The 24,147-nt window shown below is 39.0% G+C and overlaps 1 protein-coding gene across 7 annotated transcripts in view; it reads left to right on the top strand.

Moving 5' to 3' along the window:
• The window catches only part of DAB1 (DAB adaptor protein 1), a 472,196-nt gene that overhangs the window by 211,241 nt on the left and 236,808 nt on the right, over nucleotides 1-24,147 (top strand). For all 7 annotated transcript variants that reach the window (XM_072419348.1, XM_072419347.1, XM_072419351.1 and 4 more), the window contains exon 3: nucleotides 13,241-13,309. The gene's annotated coding sequence lies outside the window, so the exon portion shown is untranslated. The remainder of the gene's footprint in view (nucleotides 1-13,240; nucleotides 13,310-24,147) is intronic.

Raw genomic sequence — 24,147 nt, 5'->3', positions numbered from 1 at the left:
GCTGGATCACCCAGCTTTACTGATGAAAGTGTACGAGGGGGTGCTGAGGAGTTCTTGGTCTTGCCCCCTTCCAGATGAAATAGAAAAATGAGTGTGGGGGCATATGACAGCCTAATATCTTAGTATGTAACTGTGCAAATATCAGGTCTTTGTGATCCTTAAAACTGGTTTTTCTTTTAGTTTTAGCTGTGATGGCAGAAGCACAAGCAAGTTTCACGTCGTTGGAGTTACGGGCCGTCATGAAGTTTCTTTTTCTCCCCCAGTGTTTGTGACATCTCAGTGTGAATGTCCTTTGCTGAATGTTTATTATTATTATTATTATTATTATTATAATATTAATAATAATCATGAAAGGTACTTGCCCTTTGTCTCTGATTGGCTGGGAAGGATGGGTCCCAGTGTGCATTCACCACCAATCAGAGGTCAACCACAGCAAATCACAATACATTTAAAATATGATATCCTAAAACTAACAATTTTAATCCCTTACAGAATTATTGTATTATTTTTTTAATGCTACAAAATAATTTTGGAGGACATTTGCTTTCATAAAAAGATAACAATTTGTTTTAAAGTAAAGATAAAATCCTTGAATTTTTTTTTACTCCTTTCCATTGCAGTAAAATCCGGCTATTTTTTTATATCTTTATTTTCTGACCCCAGAAAAAAACTGTTAAAATGTATTCAGTGAATGTTGAAAACCTTTTTTACTTCCTTGTTTGTTTGAAAAAATTAAAAAGCAAAAAAAAATTGCAAAAATAAAAGCTGAAACAGTTTATCCGTTACATCTCGACAATCCGTCAACATGAAACACAAGGACATAAAGTCATTGCAGCACTACAGCTTGTGTGGGTCAGTAAGGAAAGTTTGGAAAATGTATTATTCCTGATAAAAGAAAAAGTTTTGTAAATAAAAAAAATGACAAAGACTGAAAATATTTTGTACAGTAGGCTGTAAAAAAACAATCAACAATAAAATAATTTTTTAATTGAAAAGTTTAGAAGTATGATATATATATATATAAGGTCTGTCTAATAAATACTGAGACGGATATAATAATTGACATTTATTTATTTATATTGAATTGTCCCCTTCAATATTCTCTCCATTCATAATGAAGCATTGATGCCGTCTTGTTTTCCATTGCTGGAAGGTGAGGAGCAGATCAGTTTGGGTTATTTGATGTTTTTTTCTTTCCTGCATCCACTGTCACAAAGCGCTTTCCTTTAATCATCGATTTCAATTTCGAAAAATAATAAAGTCCCAAGGTGCCAAATCCGGTGAATATGGAGGATGTTCCAGCGTAGTAATGTGTTTGTCGGTCACAGAGTGCTGTGTGGGAAGGAGCATTGTCCTGATGAAGAATGAAACCATTTCCCACATTTCTTCTGCCTTTTCCTGACTCTTTATACTTTAATGTTGGGTCACTGTGGTGGCTTCTGGAACCCATTCTGCCAAAATGACGCCTTCATGTCACAAAACGCGATGAGCATGGCTGTGAATGTGGACTTGGTTGATTTTATTTTTGGTGATGAAGGTGTTTCCAGTGACTGTGGTTTTATTTCAGCATAATACTGGAAGATCCGGGTTTCGGCACCAAGTGATGACTTTATGGAAAAGGTTGGGCTCCACCTCAAGTTGCTGCAGAATGTCAGAGCAAACTTCCTTGCGGCTCTCTTTTTGTTCTGGTGTGAAATTTTACTAAAAATGTCAAACTGACGTGTTGCTGACTTTTAAACTTCTCATGATTTCAGCACCTGAGAGGAAACACAATGGCATTAAAAAGTGACTGACGACAAACTAAATGGCAGTTGCGCGCATTTGTGGTGCGTGTTTGGAGAAGTTTATACATTCATGGCAAGAGAATCATCTCTCTGTTTTGTTTAAGGGATAGAAATACAATCTTGTTATTTCATAGACAGACCTTATATAGACAGACATGCATATAATATACTGTATATGTATAAAAATATTAGTTATTTACCTTCCAGACCAATAAACCCTGCCACCTTGTATATTCATGGGACCCCGGAACATCTATGATCTGGTCTTTTCTTTGCACTGATCTCTGCAGAACACGCCTTCCCTTATCAGAAGAGATTAAAAGACTGTTGGGATATTCTGCTTGTGCAGATCAACCGGTATCTCTGACTGTTCTTGCCCTCAATTTTTTTTGTGATAGTTTGGATTCAGCTTGCTTGTACCCTGATCATCAGTAACTTATCTCTTCTATTGCCAAATATTTCTCCATTCACCTACCTGGTATCTGGACTCTGATTGATTGTCTGCATCTTATTGACCATCGGCTGTTACTTCTGCTGTTTGCATCGACCTTGTATCTCATGACACCAATCCAGTATCACTTTTGCCAGTTGGTATTTTCAATGGGTACCCAAAACGGTGACTTGTGAATGGTCTGATGTCACTTTTACTGATGCTGAATGACAGTTGACATTGTCCGATCACGGCGGACCCTCTTTTAGAACTGCATTATGATTTGTTAATAGGGATTATTGCTAGTGTTGGTCGAATATCTCACTATTCCATTCGACAGCTATTCAATCAAATAGTGAGAAATTCTCTGGGTGATCAAATGCCGAATTCGAACCGAGTCAATGGTGCAAGAATTCAGGTTTTTTTTTAGCAATCAGATTGCTCTTGCAGCCCTTTACTAGTTGTATGTGTTCTTGGATAGAGTTTCTCTTTCCAAAAACATAGTACAGCACTGCAGCAGAGATCACTGTTGCCGCGCTTTGACATAGTTACATAGTAGGTTAGGTTGAAAAAAGTCATAAGACATAAGTCCATCAAGTTCAAACACTAGGGAAATAAACATATCCCAGATATAAAACCCTATAAGACATAGGTGATCCAGAGGAAGGCAAAAAAAAAACCCGGGTACAATTTGCTCCAACAGGGGAAAAAAATTCCTTCCTGATCCCATGAGACAATCGGATGTTCCCTGGATCAACAGTCTCGGGTATTTGTACTTTAAAGCCTTAATCCCCAGTTATATTCTGTGCTTCTAGAAAAAGTAGCTGTGCTACTACTATGTATTCTTGGAGAGAGTTTCTCTATCCAAGAATACAGGGCAGCCCCGATTCATCACCTATAGTGCCCTGAGATCCCGCAATGGCAGGATGATTTCCATGGCTGCACAGCCAGGGGAATCATAATGTCATTGTAGAAAAACCTGTAAAAAAAGTTAAAACAACACAAACTATCAATAAATTACTTTAAAATTAAATTTTTTTAACACTTTTTTTTGCATTTTTTCCCAAATTTTTACCATCGAATCCTGTATCTTTCAGGTCAAGTCAATCCGAATTCGAACAGCCATATTCGGGTGGAATATAAGGACAACCCGAATTCGAACACCAATACTAATTATTACCCCATAATCAAACCCAAACCCGGGTGCAGCAGAAGCCCTACAATTGCTACACGAGCCATTTTACTGGAGTAACCTTTTTTTTCTGAGTGTCCTCCTCTGTCATTTCTTATAGCTTAAAATAGAGCCAAATAAATTGGATTTATTCTGTTTATTCTCTTCAATATTGCAGGCAATAATAAGAGCCGAATTCATGATTAGATCCTCAAAAGGCCAAAGAGAATATTAACGGTAATGGCCGAGACAACCTGCCCAGGAAATGCGGCCCCTCCATAACGAGGATTTTGTTTATGTATGACTTTGGTTTAACTTATGGCCGGTAACATCTGCTGGGTTTATTTATAGGACCACCAAGCCCGACTCGAAAACTTATAAAAGATGCATACACATAACATTCAGAAATCATGTGATGATCCCAATCACTGCAGAGAAATCAGCTTTGTTGTAATAAAACCGGCACCGTGGTTTGCCGTCACACATCGCAATTATTTATCACTCGTTTCATTCTGCAAAATTCTAATATTTTATTAGGTGAGCACCAGAGGTCTTTGATCCAATTTCCGTTTTGAAAAGCAATTACGTTTTTTTTTTTTCAGACTTATTGAAGACAGTAAAAAGGTTCAATAACCCATTTCAACCAATCAGGAGACTTTTCTTTACAGTTTATTCTCTAAGATACCGCAAAGAGATTGGCTCCTGGCACCACCGTATTTAATAAGTCCTTAAGGAGGGCATTAATAAAAATTGCCCTTCTATTTTAACATTTAATTGGTTCAAAATAGGAACTTGTATATAAATAAATTGTATTGATTTGAAAATTGAAAAATGTATTGGATGTCTATTACTAAGAAGCCAATAAATTTAATTGGTTGGATAAATAGAAGCAACTTTTGGTACTTATTGTTATATGATATACAGTATATTTAATAATGGTGTAAATAGAAAAAAAAGGGGCTTTGAAACTCTTTTATTTTTTTTTAATATTATTATTAAATGGTATTTATTATTAAATTGTATTTATATAGTGCCAACATATTACTTAGCGCTGTATATTAAATAGGGAATGCAAATGACAGACAAATACAAACAACTGCCCTGATTTATTAAAGCTTCCAAGGCTGGAATGGATACACTTTCATCGGGAAGCTGGGTGATCCAGCAAACTTGGAACAGATCTCGACCAGGATTGAAAAAAAATAGCAAATGCAGGTTTGTGGGATCCCCCAGATTCACTGATGAAAGTGTATTCTCTCCAGCTTTTTCAGGAGAGCTTTAATAAATCAGACCCAATGATACAGGAGCAGGAGAGGACCCTGGCCGGAAGAGCTTACAATCTGTACATTGTTAGACAGATGTTAATGTAAAGTCTTATTTCTGAATAACATCATTGTACTGGATTCTCTATCGCACTCCCAAACATTTCTATTCAACTATATGGAAGCCTTTGGGAATCACTTTGTGCAAAACTTAGTTATAGTAGCACAACACTGCAAATGGCAAGGGCAACGCAAGGCAATGCAAGGACCTGTGGTGCAGCTTGCCACTCCATATCAGCAGTTTGCATTAGTTATCTATAATCAGACCTAAATACCAAAGATCAGGCACGGACAAACTACGGCCTGTGGACCGTATACGGCCCAATATGGTGGTTTCTCTGGCCCTTTGGGGCTCTTATCGATGACACACCGAGCACGGTCAGGTGAAGGACCCAGCTGGGGAGGGGGGTGCAGCGGCCAGAGCCGCGGAACACGTCTGGGTTCATGGAGGTGGGTGGGCTGTGTCACTGCACATAATCTGCCCACTCTCCCATCACAGGCTCAGATCTGCGATTGGAGAGTGGAAGAGGTTATGCCGTAATGATGTCATGTTCAGTGGCGTCATGATAGCAAAACCCCATCAACTCTCCCATCAGCCCGACCCCTCTTTCAAATTTTATTATGTGGCCCCTGACTGAAAAAGTTTGCCCACCCCTGCCATAAATGTTAATGCAAAGACTCATTTCAGATATGCAGTTTGCAATTGAACAGTTTGCATCCGTAAGTATGAAAGAGGCCTTAGTTTGCTAAAACAATGGGTCAAATTTATTACTCTGTAGAAGAGAGACTATCCTGGGAGAAACTGGGTGATCCAGCAAATATGCAATGGATCTGATCCAGGATTCAAAACTTTTGTCATCCAATTATATGTAGGAAATCCATTCCAGGTTTGCTGGATCACCCAGGTTCTCCCATCTATCTTATCCAGCCAATTTAATAAATCAGGTTCAATGTGTATTATAAACAGCTGACATTTATTTGTATATTTTTGTATTTCTTGTATGTGCTTGTAGGTTTTATCAGCTGAGAATGTGAAAGGTTGACAACACAGAAGCATAATTGGGAGACAGTTGTCACCCATTAACAGGAAAAAAATATTCAGTGCAGGTTGACCAGGGATTATTTTTTTAAAAGCTGAATTTTGTGATATAGTTTATAATTTGGAAAAAAAAGATAATATAAAACAAAAACGCTGATTATTCATTTGTTAAAATATGAACAGTAAAACATAAGTAACACCCCGATAATTATCTTCTATTTATTCCTTTTCCAATGATATATTATTATTAAACGCTTGTATTGCATTATATGATTGGCTCCCTGCACTGTCCCATTGAATGAATACAACTGTGCCATTCACCAGTTCAACATCTGCTCTGGAGTATTAGGAGGATTGCGTTCCATGGGTCACAAAAATGCATTTGGCTTCAAAACATCATTTCAAATCTTCTATGCACTTTGATTTTATTCTGTTCACTCTCAATGGCCAGTTTCTTATGATAATGAACACATTTACAATTTTATGGGATATCAAGCTTCCGACACCGTCCAACAATCTGCTTCTCCGAATTATGCAGCTTTTTTTTTCATTGAGCCCCAGGATGATTTTTTAGAATAGTTTGTATTTGTTAGCTTCCCTTCAATGAGAAATGAATTCTTTTCTGATATTTAATAAGGATTAAACAGTCGGTCATACAGCGTGTTCATTGTGTGTTGTGCTGTAGATTAATAGGAAGCCGTTTTCAATTACCTTCTATCTTGATAAAAGTTTGCGGGGGTTTGCTACCGGTTTGGACTGTCGCGGTCTTGGCTGCATAGCTTTCATCAAGACAAATCAGGCGGCGTGGAGGGAGTCAAATTGAAAAGCAAGAAACAGTTTCATGAAGCATAAAATGGATGTTATGTGGCGGGATGAAAAGCCGGAGAGGTGGCGGTTCCTTATCAGACACATCTATGCTGGTTAGACCTAATGGCTTCTATATTTTGATATTTTAGATGTTGGAGCTGAAGCTTGCTCTACAAATTCAATCAATAATACATATAGCTAAATATAGAATGTGAACATTTCATTTTCAGAAAAATTAGAAAATTGCCAAATTCCATTTGTTTTCTTCTGTTTAAATTTGCCATTTGTGTCCTTCTAGGGGTATGTCCTTCAATTAGCTCACCTGGAGACAAAATGTAAAGGAAGAGGGTTACCACTGGTAGGGATCACCTTTGTGACAGTTTCAAGTCAAACTTTTACTGTTTAAGGTTCATTATCATTATCAGGGACTTTCTTTTTTCTGGTGAATGTTCTTAGAACAGGATACATTCAGCACTTTGTATTGTGTAAGCAGTACTCGATGCAATGGATCTGATTTATTAAAGCTCCTTGGGACTGGAGAAGATAGACTATCATGGGAGAACTTCAGTGATCCATTCAACTTGGAATGAATTGATTAAAAATCATTTGCCATTAGTTGGAAAATGTTTTCAATCCTGGAGCAGATCTATTTTCGGGTTTGTGGCATCAACCAGGTTCTCCCATGATATTCTATTTCTCATGTCTTGGAGAGCCTTAAATCAGGGCCAGTGTATTCTAGGAGCATCAGTCCTAAGAGAAGATACAAAGTTTATTTATTCCAAATATTCTAACATTCCATCTTTTAACCCTCCCAGCAGTAAGGCCGAGTGTGACTCGGGGTAGAAAAAGATGCTGGAAGCGTTAACCCCAAGTCACACTCGGGGTGGGTAAACCTATGGGAGAAGATAGTATATAAAGCGCTTACCTGATCTGCCGGCATCCCGCATTGTCCTTCGCATCTTCTTTCTTCCTCCGGACGGCTTTTTCTGCATCCAATGAGTCACCCGTTGACCTCGGTACATGCAGACGTTCCGTTCAGGGCAGGGCAGGAAATTCAAATCTTTTTGTATTACATTCAATACAAAATAACTGTATTGAATGCAATGCATTGGATTTACATGTGTAAAAGCGGTACATTGGCTTTCATGAACTTTTACATTTTTTAATTTTAAATTTGTTAATGAATTTTACAGTATAATATAAAAGTATGACTATAATATTTATTTTTTAAAATGTTTTTTTTTTAATTTATTTTATTTATTATTTCTACATTATTTTGTGTTTTAAACGTTATTATACTATTATATTATACTGTTTATTATACTTTATTATTAACTTTATTATATTATTTTATTATAATATTAAACTTTATTATACTATTATATTATACTGTAAAATATTTTTCATGAGAAACAATGTACAGCTTTTAGACATATAAAACCGGACAGAAATGAGCTGAGGAGGTTAAGTTACAAAAAAATGTCCCCTTGAGACATCAGTTGGCTTTGACTTAACCATTGGGTTTGATTAACTTCGAAGAACATTCCCCAAACCCTTCACAAACCGAACCTGAGCATGTTAGCCGATCTCTAGTTTGCTGAACAAGTGTTCTTATTTGGAACACTTTTCTTTTATTTTTGTTTTGATGATTTTTTTTAAAATAGTCCTACTGACATCAGTTTACAGGGATTTACAGGGTTATACCTTCCAAATGAGGACACAAGTGGTCTTACAAACTTTCATCAGTGTATCTCAATGTAACATTTTACACATATGCCAACCCCAGATAATCAGAAACATATGGAGATACTTTTGATACATTTTTGTCTGATATTGCCACTGAGAGCGAAACCTGCAAACAATATGGCAGCTGCCAGTGTGCTCTTCCATGGCAGGCACTGGCCCTATGACCAATAGTGCCATGCCATCTGATGATGCACATACATTTGTTCCATGTGATTGACTCACAAAGTCATAAAGGAAGGACAGGAACCCAAAAAACTACTGATACTGATAGGAGTTCCTATATTATTTTCTTAAATATTCTTATTAATATGACCTGTGGGGTTTTCTGCAAGGTTTTCCAACCTTTGTCTTGGCTTGTGTTTTTTCTCTTGCAGAATTTATCAGATTCCTCAGCATTTGTACCTATTTGGGAGTATCAGATGCCAATATCCCCTGCCCTGTGCTGTGTTTTAACCAATTGACCTCCTAAGTCCCCATAGTCCCAGTGTAGCAGTGAAGAGCTCAGTGAATGGTACATAGCAGGGAACACAGCTGTCCATCAGTCCTAGCAATGTCCTATCCTAAAGAGTCTGATAGAGGCTGCAAATAACTTTACCATGCATGGCACCTTCCTTAGGATTTTCTTTCAACCCGACAGGGTGACCTTCTTGCTCTATCAATATTTTGAAATGGATTTGCTGATCATTTACTTTGCAACACTTTACAGCCACCTTTCTGCTTTGGACTTTGTGAACCCTGATGAAGGAGCAGAAAGTTCCTGAAATGAGTTGGCTTTTTTTTTTAAATTGATAGGTTTGCTTGTGCTCTTTAAAATTCTTTGTCTTTTAAACTTTGTTACTGACAAGCTCTATTTAAAGTTTATCTAAAATCACTTTGTTACATTTTAGTTTTGAATGCATTAGAAGAAGAAGGATCAGAATCTTCTGGCTTGTCACTGGATTAGGAAAATGGTTTATATTTTCCAACAGAGACAGCTGTCAAAGAGAGAATATTTCTTGCTCATGCATCCAGCTGATTAGAGAGCTCTAGCTCTGATTCAGCATATGAGTATGGCAGACCTGTGCAGAGAGCCCCCGGCTTCAATGCAGAAAGCAAAGCTCCTGTTTTATAGCATGATAGCAAGAAACAGACATGTCTACTCTCTTTGTGTCTGCTTTCTAAAGAAAATACATTTAATGTCTTTGTACATTTTTAAGCATCAGAAATATATTTAAATCATTACTTAAAGTGTATTTGAGCTTTAAAATCAAGGCACATTTTTAGTTGATTTTGGTGTGGTTTATTCCATAGGGACCCTGAGTGATCATTTCATTACTCATTTTAGATCCTTTGTAGCTCCAAGCCTATGACATGACTGCCAATAAGTAGTTAAATCCCCATGGCAAGAGATCAGAAGCGCTCGTGTAGCTTTGCCCTACCGGTTTGCATTTCAACGCTCGTCTTGTCATACCAAAATTTGCCAGAGGGGGCTTCCTGAGCGAGCCGCTATTTAGGCTTAACATTCATTACGGTAACATGCAGAGAAGCTCCGGGGCATCAGCCAAGGCAGTTCAGCTTGTAACGATCCAATCTTAAAGGTTAACGCATTCCTAAAACTTCTGCCTGTCTCCAGTCTGATTATTTTAATCCCGGCGAAGTCTCTTCCCCTGACATGAAGAATGAAGTGGATGTCTCCATTAACAGTAAAAGTAATGAACAATTTGTACAGCACAAATCTGCTCTGTAGATGGCGGACAATTTAGCCGTAATCTGTTAACTTAAAGGTGAACAATGGCGGCAATGAGGCTCCGGCTACGGCTTGCTTGGGAAAATTTTCTTTCTCCCAGACTCCTCCATAATTCAGCCGGTCCTGTAAAAATGACTGGAGTGATGCGTCTGTCAGCTCGCATTGTGACGTTTAGAGCCAATATCACTATTTAAGGAAAGCATTAGCCGTGCCGGCTGGATCCGGAGGACGTCGGGCGGTTTTCATTAGCATTAACTGGGCTAATGTAATGTGACTGGAAGTTAATTCAATGTATGAATATTAGCTCCATCAGCCATGTAGTGCCTGCAGCTCTCGCATTAGTGACAGTAAAGACTATCGCGCAAAGTCCAAACGTCCAATCGGCTTAGCTAGTCCGCTCTGAGTTTGCCACAAACATTAGAGGATATTTCTAGAAGCCTTGGAAAATGTCCCTAAATTTTGGCAAGGATGAAAAATGAAGAGAGCCTCGGGAGGGGACAAACGTCATTATGGCAATTTAATATGAACTTTAAAGAAAATGGTCAATCTTAATGGGAGACGCAAAGTAAAGGCTGGAGATCAGTTAACTACTTGGTAGCTCTGTGAACCCCTTATGGGCTTGATTTACCTGTGAACCCCTTATAGGCTTGATTTACCTGTGAACTACTTATAGGCTTGATTTACCTGTGAGCCCCTTATAGGCTTGATTTACCTGTGAACCCCTTATAGGCTTGATTTACCTGTGAACCCCTTATAGACTTGAATTATAAAACAGGGAATCAGACAATCTCTTGTGGGAATCTTCCAGGTCCGTGTGTTTCAATAGTAGTAACTGAGTCCCCCCAGGGAAATGTACCCTGTTTTATAAATAAATGTGTGTCCTAAAAAATGACATTACAATGATGTTTCCAATACAAAAAATGGCAATTTCTTTTGCAAATTATTTTTTTTAATTTGTGGATTTACAATATTTAAAAAAAAAGGAACAAACAAATGAATGTATGAAAACAAAAGCATTAAATAAAGATTACTATATACCTATGCTAAATAGCTAAGGTGGGAAGGGGAAGTAGGTGGAATATGGGTAACTTTTTATAACTTTTTACACCAGATAGAAAAAAGAGCCGGGAGGAAATTTGCCCTAACATTCTGCAGCAAGGTGGAGCCGAATCTTTTCCATAAAGTCATCGCTTGGTGCTGAAACCCGGATCTTCCAGTATGATCCTTAAACCAAACCACAGTCACTGGAAACACCTTCATCACCAAGAATAAAAAAAAGTCCAAATTCACAGCCATGCTCATTGTGTTTTGTGACATGAAGGCGTCATTTTGGCAGAATGGGTTGCAGAAGCCTCAACAGTGACCCAACATCATTATAAGGAAGACAAAGCTGAGAGAAAGAGTCAGGAAAAGACGGCAGAAATGTGGGAAATGGTTTCATTCTTCATCAGGACAATGCTCCTTCTCACACAGCACTTTCTGTGACCGACAAAAACATTACTATGCTGGAACATCCTCCATATTTACGGATTTGGCACCTGGGGACTTTTTTTTTTCCTAAATTGAAATCTGTGATTAAAGGAACACGCTTTGTGTCAATGGATGCAGGAAAGAAAAAACATCAGAAACTGATCTGCTCCTCACCAGTGGAAAACAAGACAACATCCATGCTTAATTATGGGAGGAGAGAATATTGATGGAGACAAACATTAGAATTGTCATATAAATAAAAGTTAATATATCAGTCTCATTATTTATTACACGAACCTCATATGACTGTGGTAGGGACATTGTGAGCCCCTTTGAAGCATAGTTAGTGACATGGCTATGGACCCTGTAGCACTGTGTAATATGTCGGTGCTATATAAATACTGGATAATAAAACAGGTTTAATCAATGACCATTGAAAAAAAAAAAAAAACAATGTCCAAAATGATGCAAAAGTTTAATCAAACTCTTCAAAATTCTTCTCCTAAAACTTTTACGTCCATCTTCTTTTTGAAAGTGAATTAAAACATCTTGTTACAGGATCGTCGAACAGAACGATGAATGATTTAAGGTCTGCATATTCTTTTTTATCTGATCTGTCCTTCAAGCTTTCTAATCCTGAACATGTTCAGCATTGACAGATCGCTTTACATCTCAGCTGAACGCTCCAGATAGGAATTTAGGATTTCTGAAAAAAAAGTGATAAAATGAATTATGGGATTGCAATCCGTCTAATTACCCTTTATTCCAAGTGTACCATTCATCTTTTACTTCTCTTACAACCGAATCCTTCTTTTATGAGGTTAAGGAAGTAGAAGAACATCATTTTTCATTTTATTATCTGTCCTGAGCTGAGTATGTTCTCTCTTAAAATGATTTAAAGGGTCTTTAAAGAAACAGAGTGAATAACTTTTACCTAAAACATTCAGGTGCTTTCTGAGTTTGAAAAACTTTTGGGGGATTCAGATTTAAATTCGGCATGCTTTTTGTGTTCTGGGGTAATCAAAGTGGGATACCAGGGTTGGTTGCTGCTCGTGGATGGCAATTATCCAATAAAGAATGTTATGAAGTCTCTTTAGTTAGAATTATATTTGGTCCCCTTTGCTTTATTGAATAACCCAAGGATATAAATGTGTGCAGAACCACCATCAGAAATTACTGGCCCCATACTAGGTAAACCCTCTGCCCCTTGCATGTCTAAAAGTTCCAGCTTTGCTCCTTTGATCGGAGCCTGGTACAGAAGAATCCCCCTGATGGCAGCTCTATGGATGGGATGTGGTTGCGGCCATTTGAACCCACTTTTCCAAGCCAAAGCTCAACCCCTTGCAAGAACTTTTGATGTCTTTATATACATTAAATGTTTGAATTTTCAGCGGTCTTGGGTATTTATTAACCATAGATTTAATGTTGTTGTAAGGACAGCAAAAACTTGATCTATCTATTTTGTAATATTGTTATTAGTATTAGTGGTAAAATGAATCACAATATTACACTGCATTATCACTTGAAATTTAGCTTTTCTGTAATATTGTATTTTATATATATTATTGCTAATAATCATTTTATTATTGGCAGTGTTTATAGTGCTTGTATTACATTTTACTTTTTTTTATTAATAATATCAGTAATATTATTGTTGTTATAAGATACTTTTGCTAATATTGGATATTTGATATTTGGCATTTGATACAATCTTACATATGAATTTCCTTTTTGTTTTCTTGTAGCAGTGGGAGAGTCATGGTATTGCTGATTTGGATTTATTCTGCTTAGAAGACATGTGCACCCTTCTCCAGGTATGGGGTATTTTTCTTTTGAATTCTCAATAGTGTCTGGAAGCTTTAAAAATATGTTAGGTTTAAAATGTGAAATAAATTGGCCCGGAACCGAAAAAATATTTTAAAAATTCTGTTGCTTGTAAAAGAAGATGGTAAAAACGTACATTGTGCAGTGCTGGCAAATACCGCTATGGAGATTTTGCTGCTGGCTTTCTCTCCTCGTGTGTTCCATTGATGAATTCCATGTCTCAATAATTACCTTGAGTGACATGATGTTGGATGGAGGAGGAACCACTGAGAGCTGTGGAGGGCCATGAATATCTTAGCTAAAATGTCTGCAGAAACTAACCCTTCTCAGTGTGTCAGTTTGCTGGGTCCTCACTTGTTTCTCCCAATGACCTCCATTTCCTTATACTACCCTTAAGTGACATGAGGTTGGAGGGAGGAACCACTGAGAGCCCTGAGAGGCCATAGATACCTTTCCCAAAGTCAGTGCAGAAAGCAACAATTCCCAGAGATTCAGACTGCTGGGTTCTCACCGGTTCCACTTACTGACCTTAATGTCCCCATTCTTTCTTTGAGTGACATGAAGTTAGAGGGAGGAACTACTGAGAGCCAAGCGGGACAAAAAAGTTGTCTGAAGAACCTAACACTTCTAGGTCCTCACTTGTTCCTCCTCCTTACTATATTTGTTCACATACTTTCTTTGTGTGGAATGAAGTCAGAGAAAGGAACCACTAAGATCCTTGGTGGGCCATAAATTTCTTCCCCAAAGTCTATGCACAAACCAACTTTTTGGAGAGTCAGCCTGCTGGGTCCGCACTTTTTCCTATTGCTGACCTTAATGCCCCAAATCTTTCTTTGGTTAACATGAGGTTGGAGGGAGAAACCACTGGGAACTATGGATGGACCATAGATATCTTCCCCAAATTCTCTGCAGAAACCAACACTTCTCTGAATTTTGAACAATTATCTGGATCCATACTGGTTCTCCCTACTGACCTGCACATCAACATGATGTCCTGCAGTGACATGTGGTTATAAGAAGGAACAACTAAGAGCAGCAGATTACTGCAGAGATGTTCCCCACATTAATTGCAAAAATTACTCTTCTGGATGTCAATCTCCAGGGTCCTCTCGGGGTCCTCCTGCTGACCTCCATGTCACAACTCATTCCTGCAGGGCTGGACTAAGAGCCATGGAGGGCCACAAAGATATTTCCTGAAGTCTCAGCAGAAAGTGATACTTTGAGGAGTATCCTGTGCCTTCTGCCATGCTTAGTGGTTCTTCCTATTGACATCAACACCAAAACCGTGTCTATTGTACAATCAGATGGCTTTGAGTTGGGAGGTGACTCTAGCAACGTAGTGTCACTCTCCTTGCTTTGTTTCCTGTCTAGGGTGAGTGAATCATAATTATGGCTTGATTGCCAATCCTCAAGACACAGTCCACATGCATTTCTGTGTTTTAGCTTTGAAATTCAGCTATAACAATGACACCAGATATAAAATGATTCATTTTCTGAACACTGAGGCATTTTTCTCCTATTAACCAGAACTTTAAGGTCAGCAGGTCACATGGGAGACACTAGAGAAACTTTTCCTGCTGCAAGATGGTGGCATTTGCAAAGTGTTAGAAGTCTCCTTAGACCAGCCTGACATTTTATGGTATTTTATGAAATATCTCTGTTTGTGTCGTTTTGTCAAATTAACCCCATTTTCTGTACCTTTACTAATAACTAGCACAGAGCTCCAAAAAAGTCAGATGCTGAGCTTATTAAAAAAAACGGTGCTGCCAGATTTGTGATTGGTGGATAGTTACGGCTATAGTAATATACTTGCCAAGGCAGCAATGTATGATGGGATAGTAAGCTCTTCAAATGCCAATCGCTGGCCATGGCAAACAGGGCAGGAGAAGAGGTAGGCACTGATTTGTTGGTGCAAGTTCTTTTTAATGATCCACACTGGTGACATGATGCTTGGACCTGTGGGGCCATTGCTTCGGCCATGTGTTTGAGGGCAGCAGGGGTAGCCGTGCTGCAGTGCACCCACCAAGACACCAAACAAATTCCTGGCACTAAATAAACGTGTGCAGGGCAGTGCAACAAAATCACTTATCTAGTGATCATATCGAGGGTTACATTTTTTTTCCCAATTTTTGAAAGAGTAGATAGTATTCGGAACCCCTATTAGTTACTTTCCGTTTTAGGCCTCATTGGAGACATTTCACTTTTCTTCCTGCCTGGAAAACACAACTGGAAGTGAGTGAATATTCTCTTCTTGCTGTCAATGGAACAAGTGTCACCATTGGAAAACATTTCTATATTTCCCTTTACTGATAACTCTAGATTTTTGTTTGCTTGTTATTTCTAAGTTCAGCTTTGGGGCCAAATAATGGTTTTGTATCTTAGTCAAATGTATCTTCTGATTCTTACGGTGATAATTTTTTCTCTGGTACACAAGGGCGAGATATGCTATGCTATAATATGCAAGTAAGACAGCACCGCTCAAAGGTTGAAGTCTAAATATAGTTTGTTTTTAGTGTACAAATTACACTGAAGCTGCTAAACCAACATGCGGAGCAGACTTCAAGTTTCCGGATAAGCTGCTCACTCAAGAGATGCACCAAAGTCAAGATCTTCTTCCAATCCAACATTGACGAGTCCTGAAGAAGAGGGCTGTATAGAACTGCTGAAACATGTTGGGTACTGCCAATATTATAAACCTAAGCTAGGCTTCATCTTCTCAGTGGTTCTGATTTTTCTGTATATAGAAGCATTAAACATTACATTAATTCTGTACTATGCATGATGGACCCAGTAGAACATGCTACCATGAGCTCCTTCACAACTCTGTTTAGCAGCTGGATGAGCATGTACTTACTCCCTTTTCTCTGACATGATTTTGGTAGTGCTTGGTTGGTACGGGACTAATAGATGAGGTTGGACAGAGCCCTTAAAAGTGTGTAAGCACAAGTTTGAGGCTTGGAACTTACACAGGCTTCCCCATTGCCGCTGATGGCTATACAAAAGTGTGGGAAAGCAAAGCTTAGTATTTGCGGCTGGAGCGAAGACAGTGAAGGCCATCTGCATCTTATTTTCTTTACATGGGCAAGCCTCAGAATCCCTTTAAAATGACCCTGCCGCCAAACCAAGCCAGTGATCTTGGGGGAGCTGAGATGCTCCAATTCTTTACTTAACTTACCAGCCACTTGACCACCAACGCCCATCCCCATACTAAATTCTTCTAAAGGATAACACACAGTCTGGAGTTTGAATGGCCGATTCAGCCATTTTATTACACATAAAAGCGTGTAAACAGCTTACTAACCATGTAAACCCATCTATACAATATAAACAATGTAAAGAATCAGAAAGTCACAAACCGAACTGTAATGATGGGGGGGTACTCATTACTTCTTAACCCTTTGTAGGTCCTTGAAGGCCTAACCAAAATGTTTCACTTAACATTTTAAGAGGTCTGCTACCACTTTACTAAACCTGCTCCCAGCTGTATTGCATCGTCTTTGCATCCCCTGTTCCTACCTAAACACCTGCAAGTCACTACCTTTTGTAGAGACCACACAAAAAAGTGGGATAGCCACCACTAAGAATAACCGCTTTGTAACCTCCCTCAAGGACCTTCCAAGTGCCAAACTAACCAAGATCTCCTCCCCTCCCAAACGTAACCACCCCCAGGGATATCCCACTTCCTCTTCCTGCATCCTATAATACCTCTCTTTGCTCCCCCACCATACAAACCAACCAATCCTGCATTCCCTCAATGACCAACGCCATTCCAATTGAACCTTTGCTCTGCTGTCACCTTGTCCCCTCAGTCATGCCAGCCCTCCTCCTACAGTCCACCATCTTTGCTCTTGGTTTCTCATTCTATAGCAATATATATGCAATCAATGTATTTTAGGCAGAGTATTTATCAATAAAAGCCTCCATAAGACTTGACACTGCTGCTGGGTGCCATCATTTTGGATGTGATGTCAGTACTCTCAGCAGCCTCAATGACAATCTATAGCAGCCTATATTCACCCTATATAACTAGTTGTGATCATATACCCATGTGATCATAAACCCATGTGATCATAAAAGAACTTCCAAAATAGATAAAATAACAAAAAATAATACCACATGCGGTAAATAAACCGGCAATGCAATCAAAGTTTTTATGTGAGCTGCAAATCTCATTTTCCATCAAAGAAATTGCAGAAAATAATGTGCGAAGCTGGAATCACCAATTGCTGGAGTGACCTCCCCCCCTCCCCAATCCCTAAATTGTTTATTTGAGCACTTTCTAAGCAAAGAAAACTGTAGCATCTCATTTCTATCAGAGCAGAGATTTGACGTGATGCAGCGGAGACCACTGTGCTTGTCGGCGCCATTATACATAAATAGGACAACCTATAAAGGTTTCTTCTTTGCGCTTTGCTGTGTTAAGAAATTTTATTGAACGGTTGGCAGCAATGGGGGGTCGGGTTCTTAGACATCCTAATAGCTGATGAATTGAAGGAGGACGCAGGTTGTGGGGGATGCCAAGCTGCAGATGAAAAGGTTTAGCATTCAGCTCAGGCCAGCCAGTGCTCTCTATTGCCGGAACCCTGGTGCTCCTGTTGCTGGGCAATTTGATATCTATTTTATACCTTATATTTTATCCCATTTCCTTTCTCACAATACCAAGGCGTGTTTTTATTTATTTATTTATTTTCCTTTACTTGTACCCAGGGAGAAATAAAAATGTTTTCGAAAATGGAACTGGCTCAATGTGATATTCAGGGCTAGAGGAGAAGGAGAAAATGGGCTGGAACTGGACCTCTGCTATAGAACAAAGAAAAAAGAAATTACAGGGTCACTCCACTCAAAGTTGGCCTGATTTATTAAAGCTCTCCAAGACTAGAGAAGATAGGCTATCGTGGGTGAACTTGGAATGGATTTGGTCCAGGAGCGAAACCATTTGCCAATTATTAGCAAATGGTTTAAAAGAAAGCTGTTCCAAATTTGCTGGATTTTCTACAGTCTCAGGGAGCTTTGATAATTCAGGCCCAGTATCTCAATGGGTGGTGGATGCTTGCTTCATTTAAATATCTTGTTCTTCATTGACGAGGCTCATTAGGGGAGACGTCCACCATAATTTAGAGGAGATGGGACACACAAAGGTGGGTGGGAAAACCAAAGCGAGTTGAGATTTAGGGCCACTTAACCACTTGAGTGTTCAAGACATATAAGAACCCAGAGACCTACAAGACCCCATCAATGAACAGAGCATCACTTTGCATTGAGGGACCCTCTACATTATTTTCTAAGAAATGCTCGAATTTCTATTTTGGTTTGAAGTCTTTTCGGCCCAATTTAGGCAAATGTCAAAATCAAACTGATACCTGCTGTGTACATTATCAGCAAGCTAGTGTCAATCTTGGGCTGTAAGCTCTTTGCCAAGGTAATTACCAGTTAATGTTCCTAGCTGGTAGTTGACAAAGGACTGGATTGCCAATGAAAATGCTAGCCAAGATAAATTATCTACCTTAACTATTAGCTTTTAGCCTAATATTTGATGCAGTATAAAATATTATCTGAAACAGTCAACAATAATGGTAACCCCACACAAGTGAAGTGATACCATTGATGATCTGATCACAATGGCTCCTGAGATACTAGGCAGCAAATGAACAGTTCTTGGAGGCGATGTGTTGGAAGAAAAATGGAGTGTTTTGTGTTTGGATTTAAGTGACTTTGACAAGGGTCATATTGTAATGGCTGAAGGATGGGTCCAAACAGCTCCATGTTTATAGTGCCCATGTTGACTGTCTACCAGCAAAAGCTTCTACAATGGGCACACCACCATCAGGACTGGACCATGGATCAATAAAAGAAGGTAGTGTGGTCTGAGTGATTGCAATTTCATTTTGACCATGGCTAGATGGCTGGGTGTGTGGTCCTCATTTATCTGGGATGGCATCAGGGTGCACTATGGGTGGATGATAGGATAGCAATATGATAGGATCTGCCGGCACCGGATAGCACTAGACACCTTCTGAAGTCTTGTGGAGTCCATGCTATGATGCGTATGAGACATATTTGGCTGACACAAGAAGCCCTTATAAATATTGTCAGATGGCTTTCATTATAGATAGGAAAACGTTCATCCATATCGAATGCTGAAAACATGGAGGAGAACCTGGGAAAAACAGAAATTATTTTCACAAATTTTTAAAACCTCGACTTGTAAATATTAGCACACTACTTTTGATTTCTATTTTCCAAGTGAAAACACGGTTCTGCTGTCAAATCCAATATGTAAGAAAGCGAAATACATCTTCGGGGACTTGTTTGAAAGAAGTAAAAACTGCTGAGAACAAGGATTACCTTTTATTTTCATCTTGGATGATTCTTTCCTTAGAGTTAATAAAATGCAATGTTTTGATTTGTTCTATAAATGGAGCAAAGGCTTACAGAGTCCTTTTCTGTTATTAAATTTTCAGATGCTCTTTGAGCTTTCTCGTGCTCCCAAGTCGGAGACCTTAAACTTCGGCGATGCTCGGGGAGAATGAGCGGCTTTGGTCATGAAGGGCGCTTTGCGGTATAATGTGACACAGTTGCAGCAGAAATGTGATTTGGTAACGCCAATCATAGATTTGGGCTCACATTTCTGTGGCAGCTAAACTCCCGGTGTACCAATGCACAAAAAATAAGAACATTCCTTACACTGAATTTATTTTTTTGGCAAGCATGCGAATGTGAATGGGTGCAGGGAAAGAGCACGTGATCACCAAACTGATAAGCATCATACTAATAAATCAGCAAATGTTTCATTATTGGATCATTTGAGACTTCTATTGGTTCAGCCATTTACTCCGGTTGGGGTATTTAAATTTTTAATATATATACAATATTTATCCACCTACATTTTACTAATCAAATTTCATTCACTGATGTTCACCCAAAATCCAAATCTCCAGTTCTTTGTTTGGAAATACAGGTGTGCATGATGAGTATCCTTAGGACAAAAAGTTTTTGCTTTTGCATAAAAAGGTTTTTTGGTTAATTAAACACAAAAAAATGCACAGGGTATACTTGCTATTCTCTTTTTAAAAACCCCAAAACAGCCCTTGCCTAGGCTAAGATGATACCATCAGCATGTCGCACCAGAAGGGAGCATTTCCCGAGCTGCCCACACAGTGATCATATTGCAACATTGCAATTTTGTATTAAATCACATGACTAGGGTAGCTCCCACGCCTCCTCGAACATCTCCCCATACCCCCCTAGATGCTGATATCAGCCAAATGTAGACTCTACCCCTGTCTAAAAAGAAACGCCTATTTACCACCCCTATTTTAGGGGACAAATTGGAGTATACCCATCCCACAGACAGATTCCCCCACAATTCTCAGCACCTCAAAGCCACCGCTTTCCAGAAACCCAGCCACCTATTCTAAACCCAGCACCCCCTCTTTCCCCAACACCCAGATAAAAAAACAGAGGGCAGGTGGGAAACTTTCTCCCTACCAGCACCAACTTACCATGCTCCACCCTCTACCTCAGCCCTTTAAATTTTTCCTTGACCCCACCCATTCCCTCCTACTAATCAATCACCTTAACCTCACACCTTCCTTCTAGTGTTTTCTTTAACCCTCCTGGGAGCCCTTGTCACCCTGTCATGCAGTCCCTCCGCCTATTAGCTTCTTTTTTAGGCTCGGGTCCTTTTTGATATTTGGTAACCTGCAGTTACATAATTGTGCATCTCTGAGCCGTGATTGTGCCTAGGAAGTAGATGGTGACCCTGATGATTGGGCAAAGATGGTTCTGTTCTTCTAGAGGAAAAAAAAACATTATAAAAGCAGAATTAAACCCTGGGGATATTCACCTGTCCCTTTCCATAGCAAGCACATAGTCTCCTGCCTTCTTTATTTCTGCATCCCCATCTTTATCCATCTTGATTGGCTGGGATGTCCCAGCACATGCAGGGGATGCCAGGATTGCCGGATTTCACTTGCAACAAAACAGGTGCAGGTAAAATACTTATTGCAGAAATACAAGAACATTCCTGATGCCAATTTTCAAATGGAACTTTACAGGAATACTGCTTCTGTCCCTGTGAGAGGTAAAACATGATATAAAAATAATTACATTGATACATGATACTCTAATTTACTAAAGGACTTTAAGCTTGGTATAGTGAATTATCACCGTGCCAATGTACACTGCTGCATGATATGTTAGCTCTATAAAAGTACAGTTTATTATTAATAATGATGTAAGGAATTCTAGGATTTAAAATTAGCAGAACATCATCTCATTTACTAAGCTTGGAAAAATCCTCCTTGTAAGGGGATCAGTCACTTTGTAAGTGAACAATTGATATTCCTTTAGTAAGTCAGCCCCATTACTTAGCATGCTGCACTTGCTATAACAATATAAATAAATATATATGTATATATATAATGTTCGCATTATTCAGAAATAGGTGCAATTATTGAGCTTTATTCTGGCCACCATTGTGTGGCATTGCATTGTCTATGCTTTATATATTAAACATGTTGCATGGATGTTGATTACTCTCATCATCATATATAACGTAATCAAAAAACAAAAATGACAAAAGTTTTTCCCGCAGCCCAAAGTGTCTTGCAATGGCCAATCCTCTGCATCCATCGATCCTGATAAATAGCAATTACATTAAACTTATGAATCTCAGTTGAGACTTTTAATAAAATCATTTTTATATCCCCACTTGTTCTGTGTAAATGATATTAGCAATTAGATCCTAAAGCAAGTCCCATGCATATGCAAAAAATAATTACAGTATAAAAACAATATATCAACATGATGTAGTAATCAGACCTGTTCTTGTATGGAGGCACCAAGCTAATATTCAGGTTATTTTTCATTAATCGTTCATTATGCGCAATGTAATTGGATTTGGAACATTTGTTATGGCCATATTTCAGAAGTCAAGGTAGATTATCCGCACGCGTAATTATTGAGTTTTAGTTTATAAATAGATTTAGGGGGAGCTGATGGATGCGGCTGGCAGAACCATAAGATTTCTTCATTTACGATCAGATCAGAATGGATTATTTATTAGCTGGGTGCAGATGTAAATAGGAAATAATTACTTGTTCAATGAATGCGTTTGAAGGATTTGAAAAGGGATAAGTATGAGGAGCTGGAGATGTATGAAAATGGTAATTAAGACCTTGTATTTAATTTAAAGATGGAGGATCTGGGGAGGGGGGACTGATCATTGTTGCGGCCGTCATTCTTGCTACCTATCAAGCAATATCTGACATCAAATATATCATTAAATATAAGTAGTGTAGGTACCTAGCTTTGACCTGGCATCAGCCCCCTAGTGGTCAGAGAAGGAAAGACAATTAACCGATCAGCTTTGCTGTTGTGTGGGGAGCGTTCTGATTGGAGGAACGAGAAGGAAGGAGAGATAAGCTCATCCCTGTCTGCTTCTTCTTATATCCAACCACAAGCTAGGGGAGGGCCAAGACCTGTAGGTGAAAGTAAAACTGCAGCAGAGAAAAAGAGGTTGTACAGATTTCAGGAATGGATGGGATGATATACAGAGATAATTGTTTCATATCATACAGGCTATTTAGTTCATTTAAATGCACCTTTCAATAGCACCTATAAACTTCCCCTTTTATTATAGAAACTGTGAGTTTAGGGTTTTTTTTCTAGGCTGAGAACATAGAATCAGTCTGCTGCAGGCAGGAGGAAGCATGTCCTCAGTTACCTGTCCCTTGTGATCCAACCACAACATTGTAACTATGTATCAGGTCTCGTGGTGAGAGGCTGCAGCAGGGCTGATCCGTCGTGGATGTTTGTGAACTGCATATTCTCTTCTTATTGGGCCAGCAATGCTGATTGTCTAACGTGTTGGCCCCCAAGGGGCCACGAATGCCCTTGTTACACTCTCTACCACCAGCAATGTGAACGTTTGTTCCCATTGATATATGATTATATGACAAGAATACTCACCCCATAAATCATTACATGGTTAACATAAAAAAGTCTGAGTTTAAATAGCGAATAAGTAAATTCAGAGACGAATCTGCACTGCTAAGCAAACATATGTGGAGTGTCCCCCGAGATTGTCAGAAATATTAGGAACATCTGCTAGAGAACCGCTCAGTGCTGATGAAAAGAACTCATTACACCGCAGGCATTTACTTGTCTACTAATAGGACTCCGCAGGGCGGCCGACCACCACTTACCTCTACACACATGGAGGAGAACCGGGACCGGCTTGTATATAAATGTACAGTGTAAGGGGGAAGTGGTCATTTTCTATAGAATGGTCATTTAAACATTACCATTATTCACACCCTTCAGCTCTACTGCACAGAGATTAGAGTGTCAGCTCCTCTGTACAGAGATTGGCTCAGTGTTCTCTGTACAGCACTGCGGTATATGTCAGAGCTATATAAATATATAATAATAGTGTGTGACTGTGGAGGGACATTAGAGTGTCAGCTCCTCTGTACAGAGACTGATTGGACTGGCTCAGTGTTCTCTGTACTGCACTGCAGTATATGTTAGAGCTATATAAATGTATATTAATAGTGTGTGACTGTGGGGGGGGCATTAGAGTGTCAGCTCCTCTGTACAGAGATTGGCTCAGTGTTCTCTGTACAGCACTGCGGTATATGTCAGAGCTAAATAAATATATAATATTAGTGTGTTACTGTAGGGGGACATTAGAGTGCCAGCTCCTCTGTACAGTGACTGGCTCAGTGTTCTCTGTACAGCACTGCGGTATATGTCAGAGCTATATAAATGTATAATAATAGTGTGTGACTGTGGGGGACAGTAGAGTGTCAGCTCCTCTGTACAG

The sequence above is a fragment of the Pyxicephalus adspersus genome, chromosome 8, assembly GCF_032062135.1.
Source record: "Pyxicephalus adspersus chromosome 8, UCB_Pads_2.0, whole genome shotgun sequence".
In the NCBI taxonomy this organism is placed as follows: Eukaryota; Metazoa; Chordata; class Amphibia; order Anura; family Pyxicephalidae; genus Pyxicephalus; species Pyxicephalus adspersus.
This window is presented reverse-complemented; position numbering and strand designations above follow the sequence as displayed.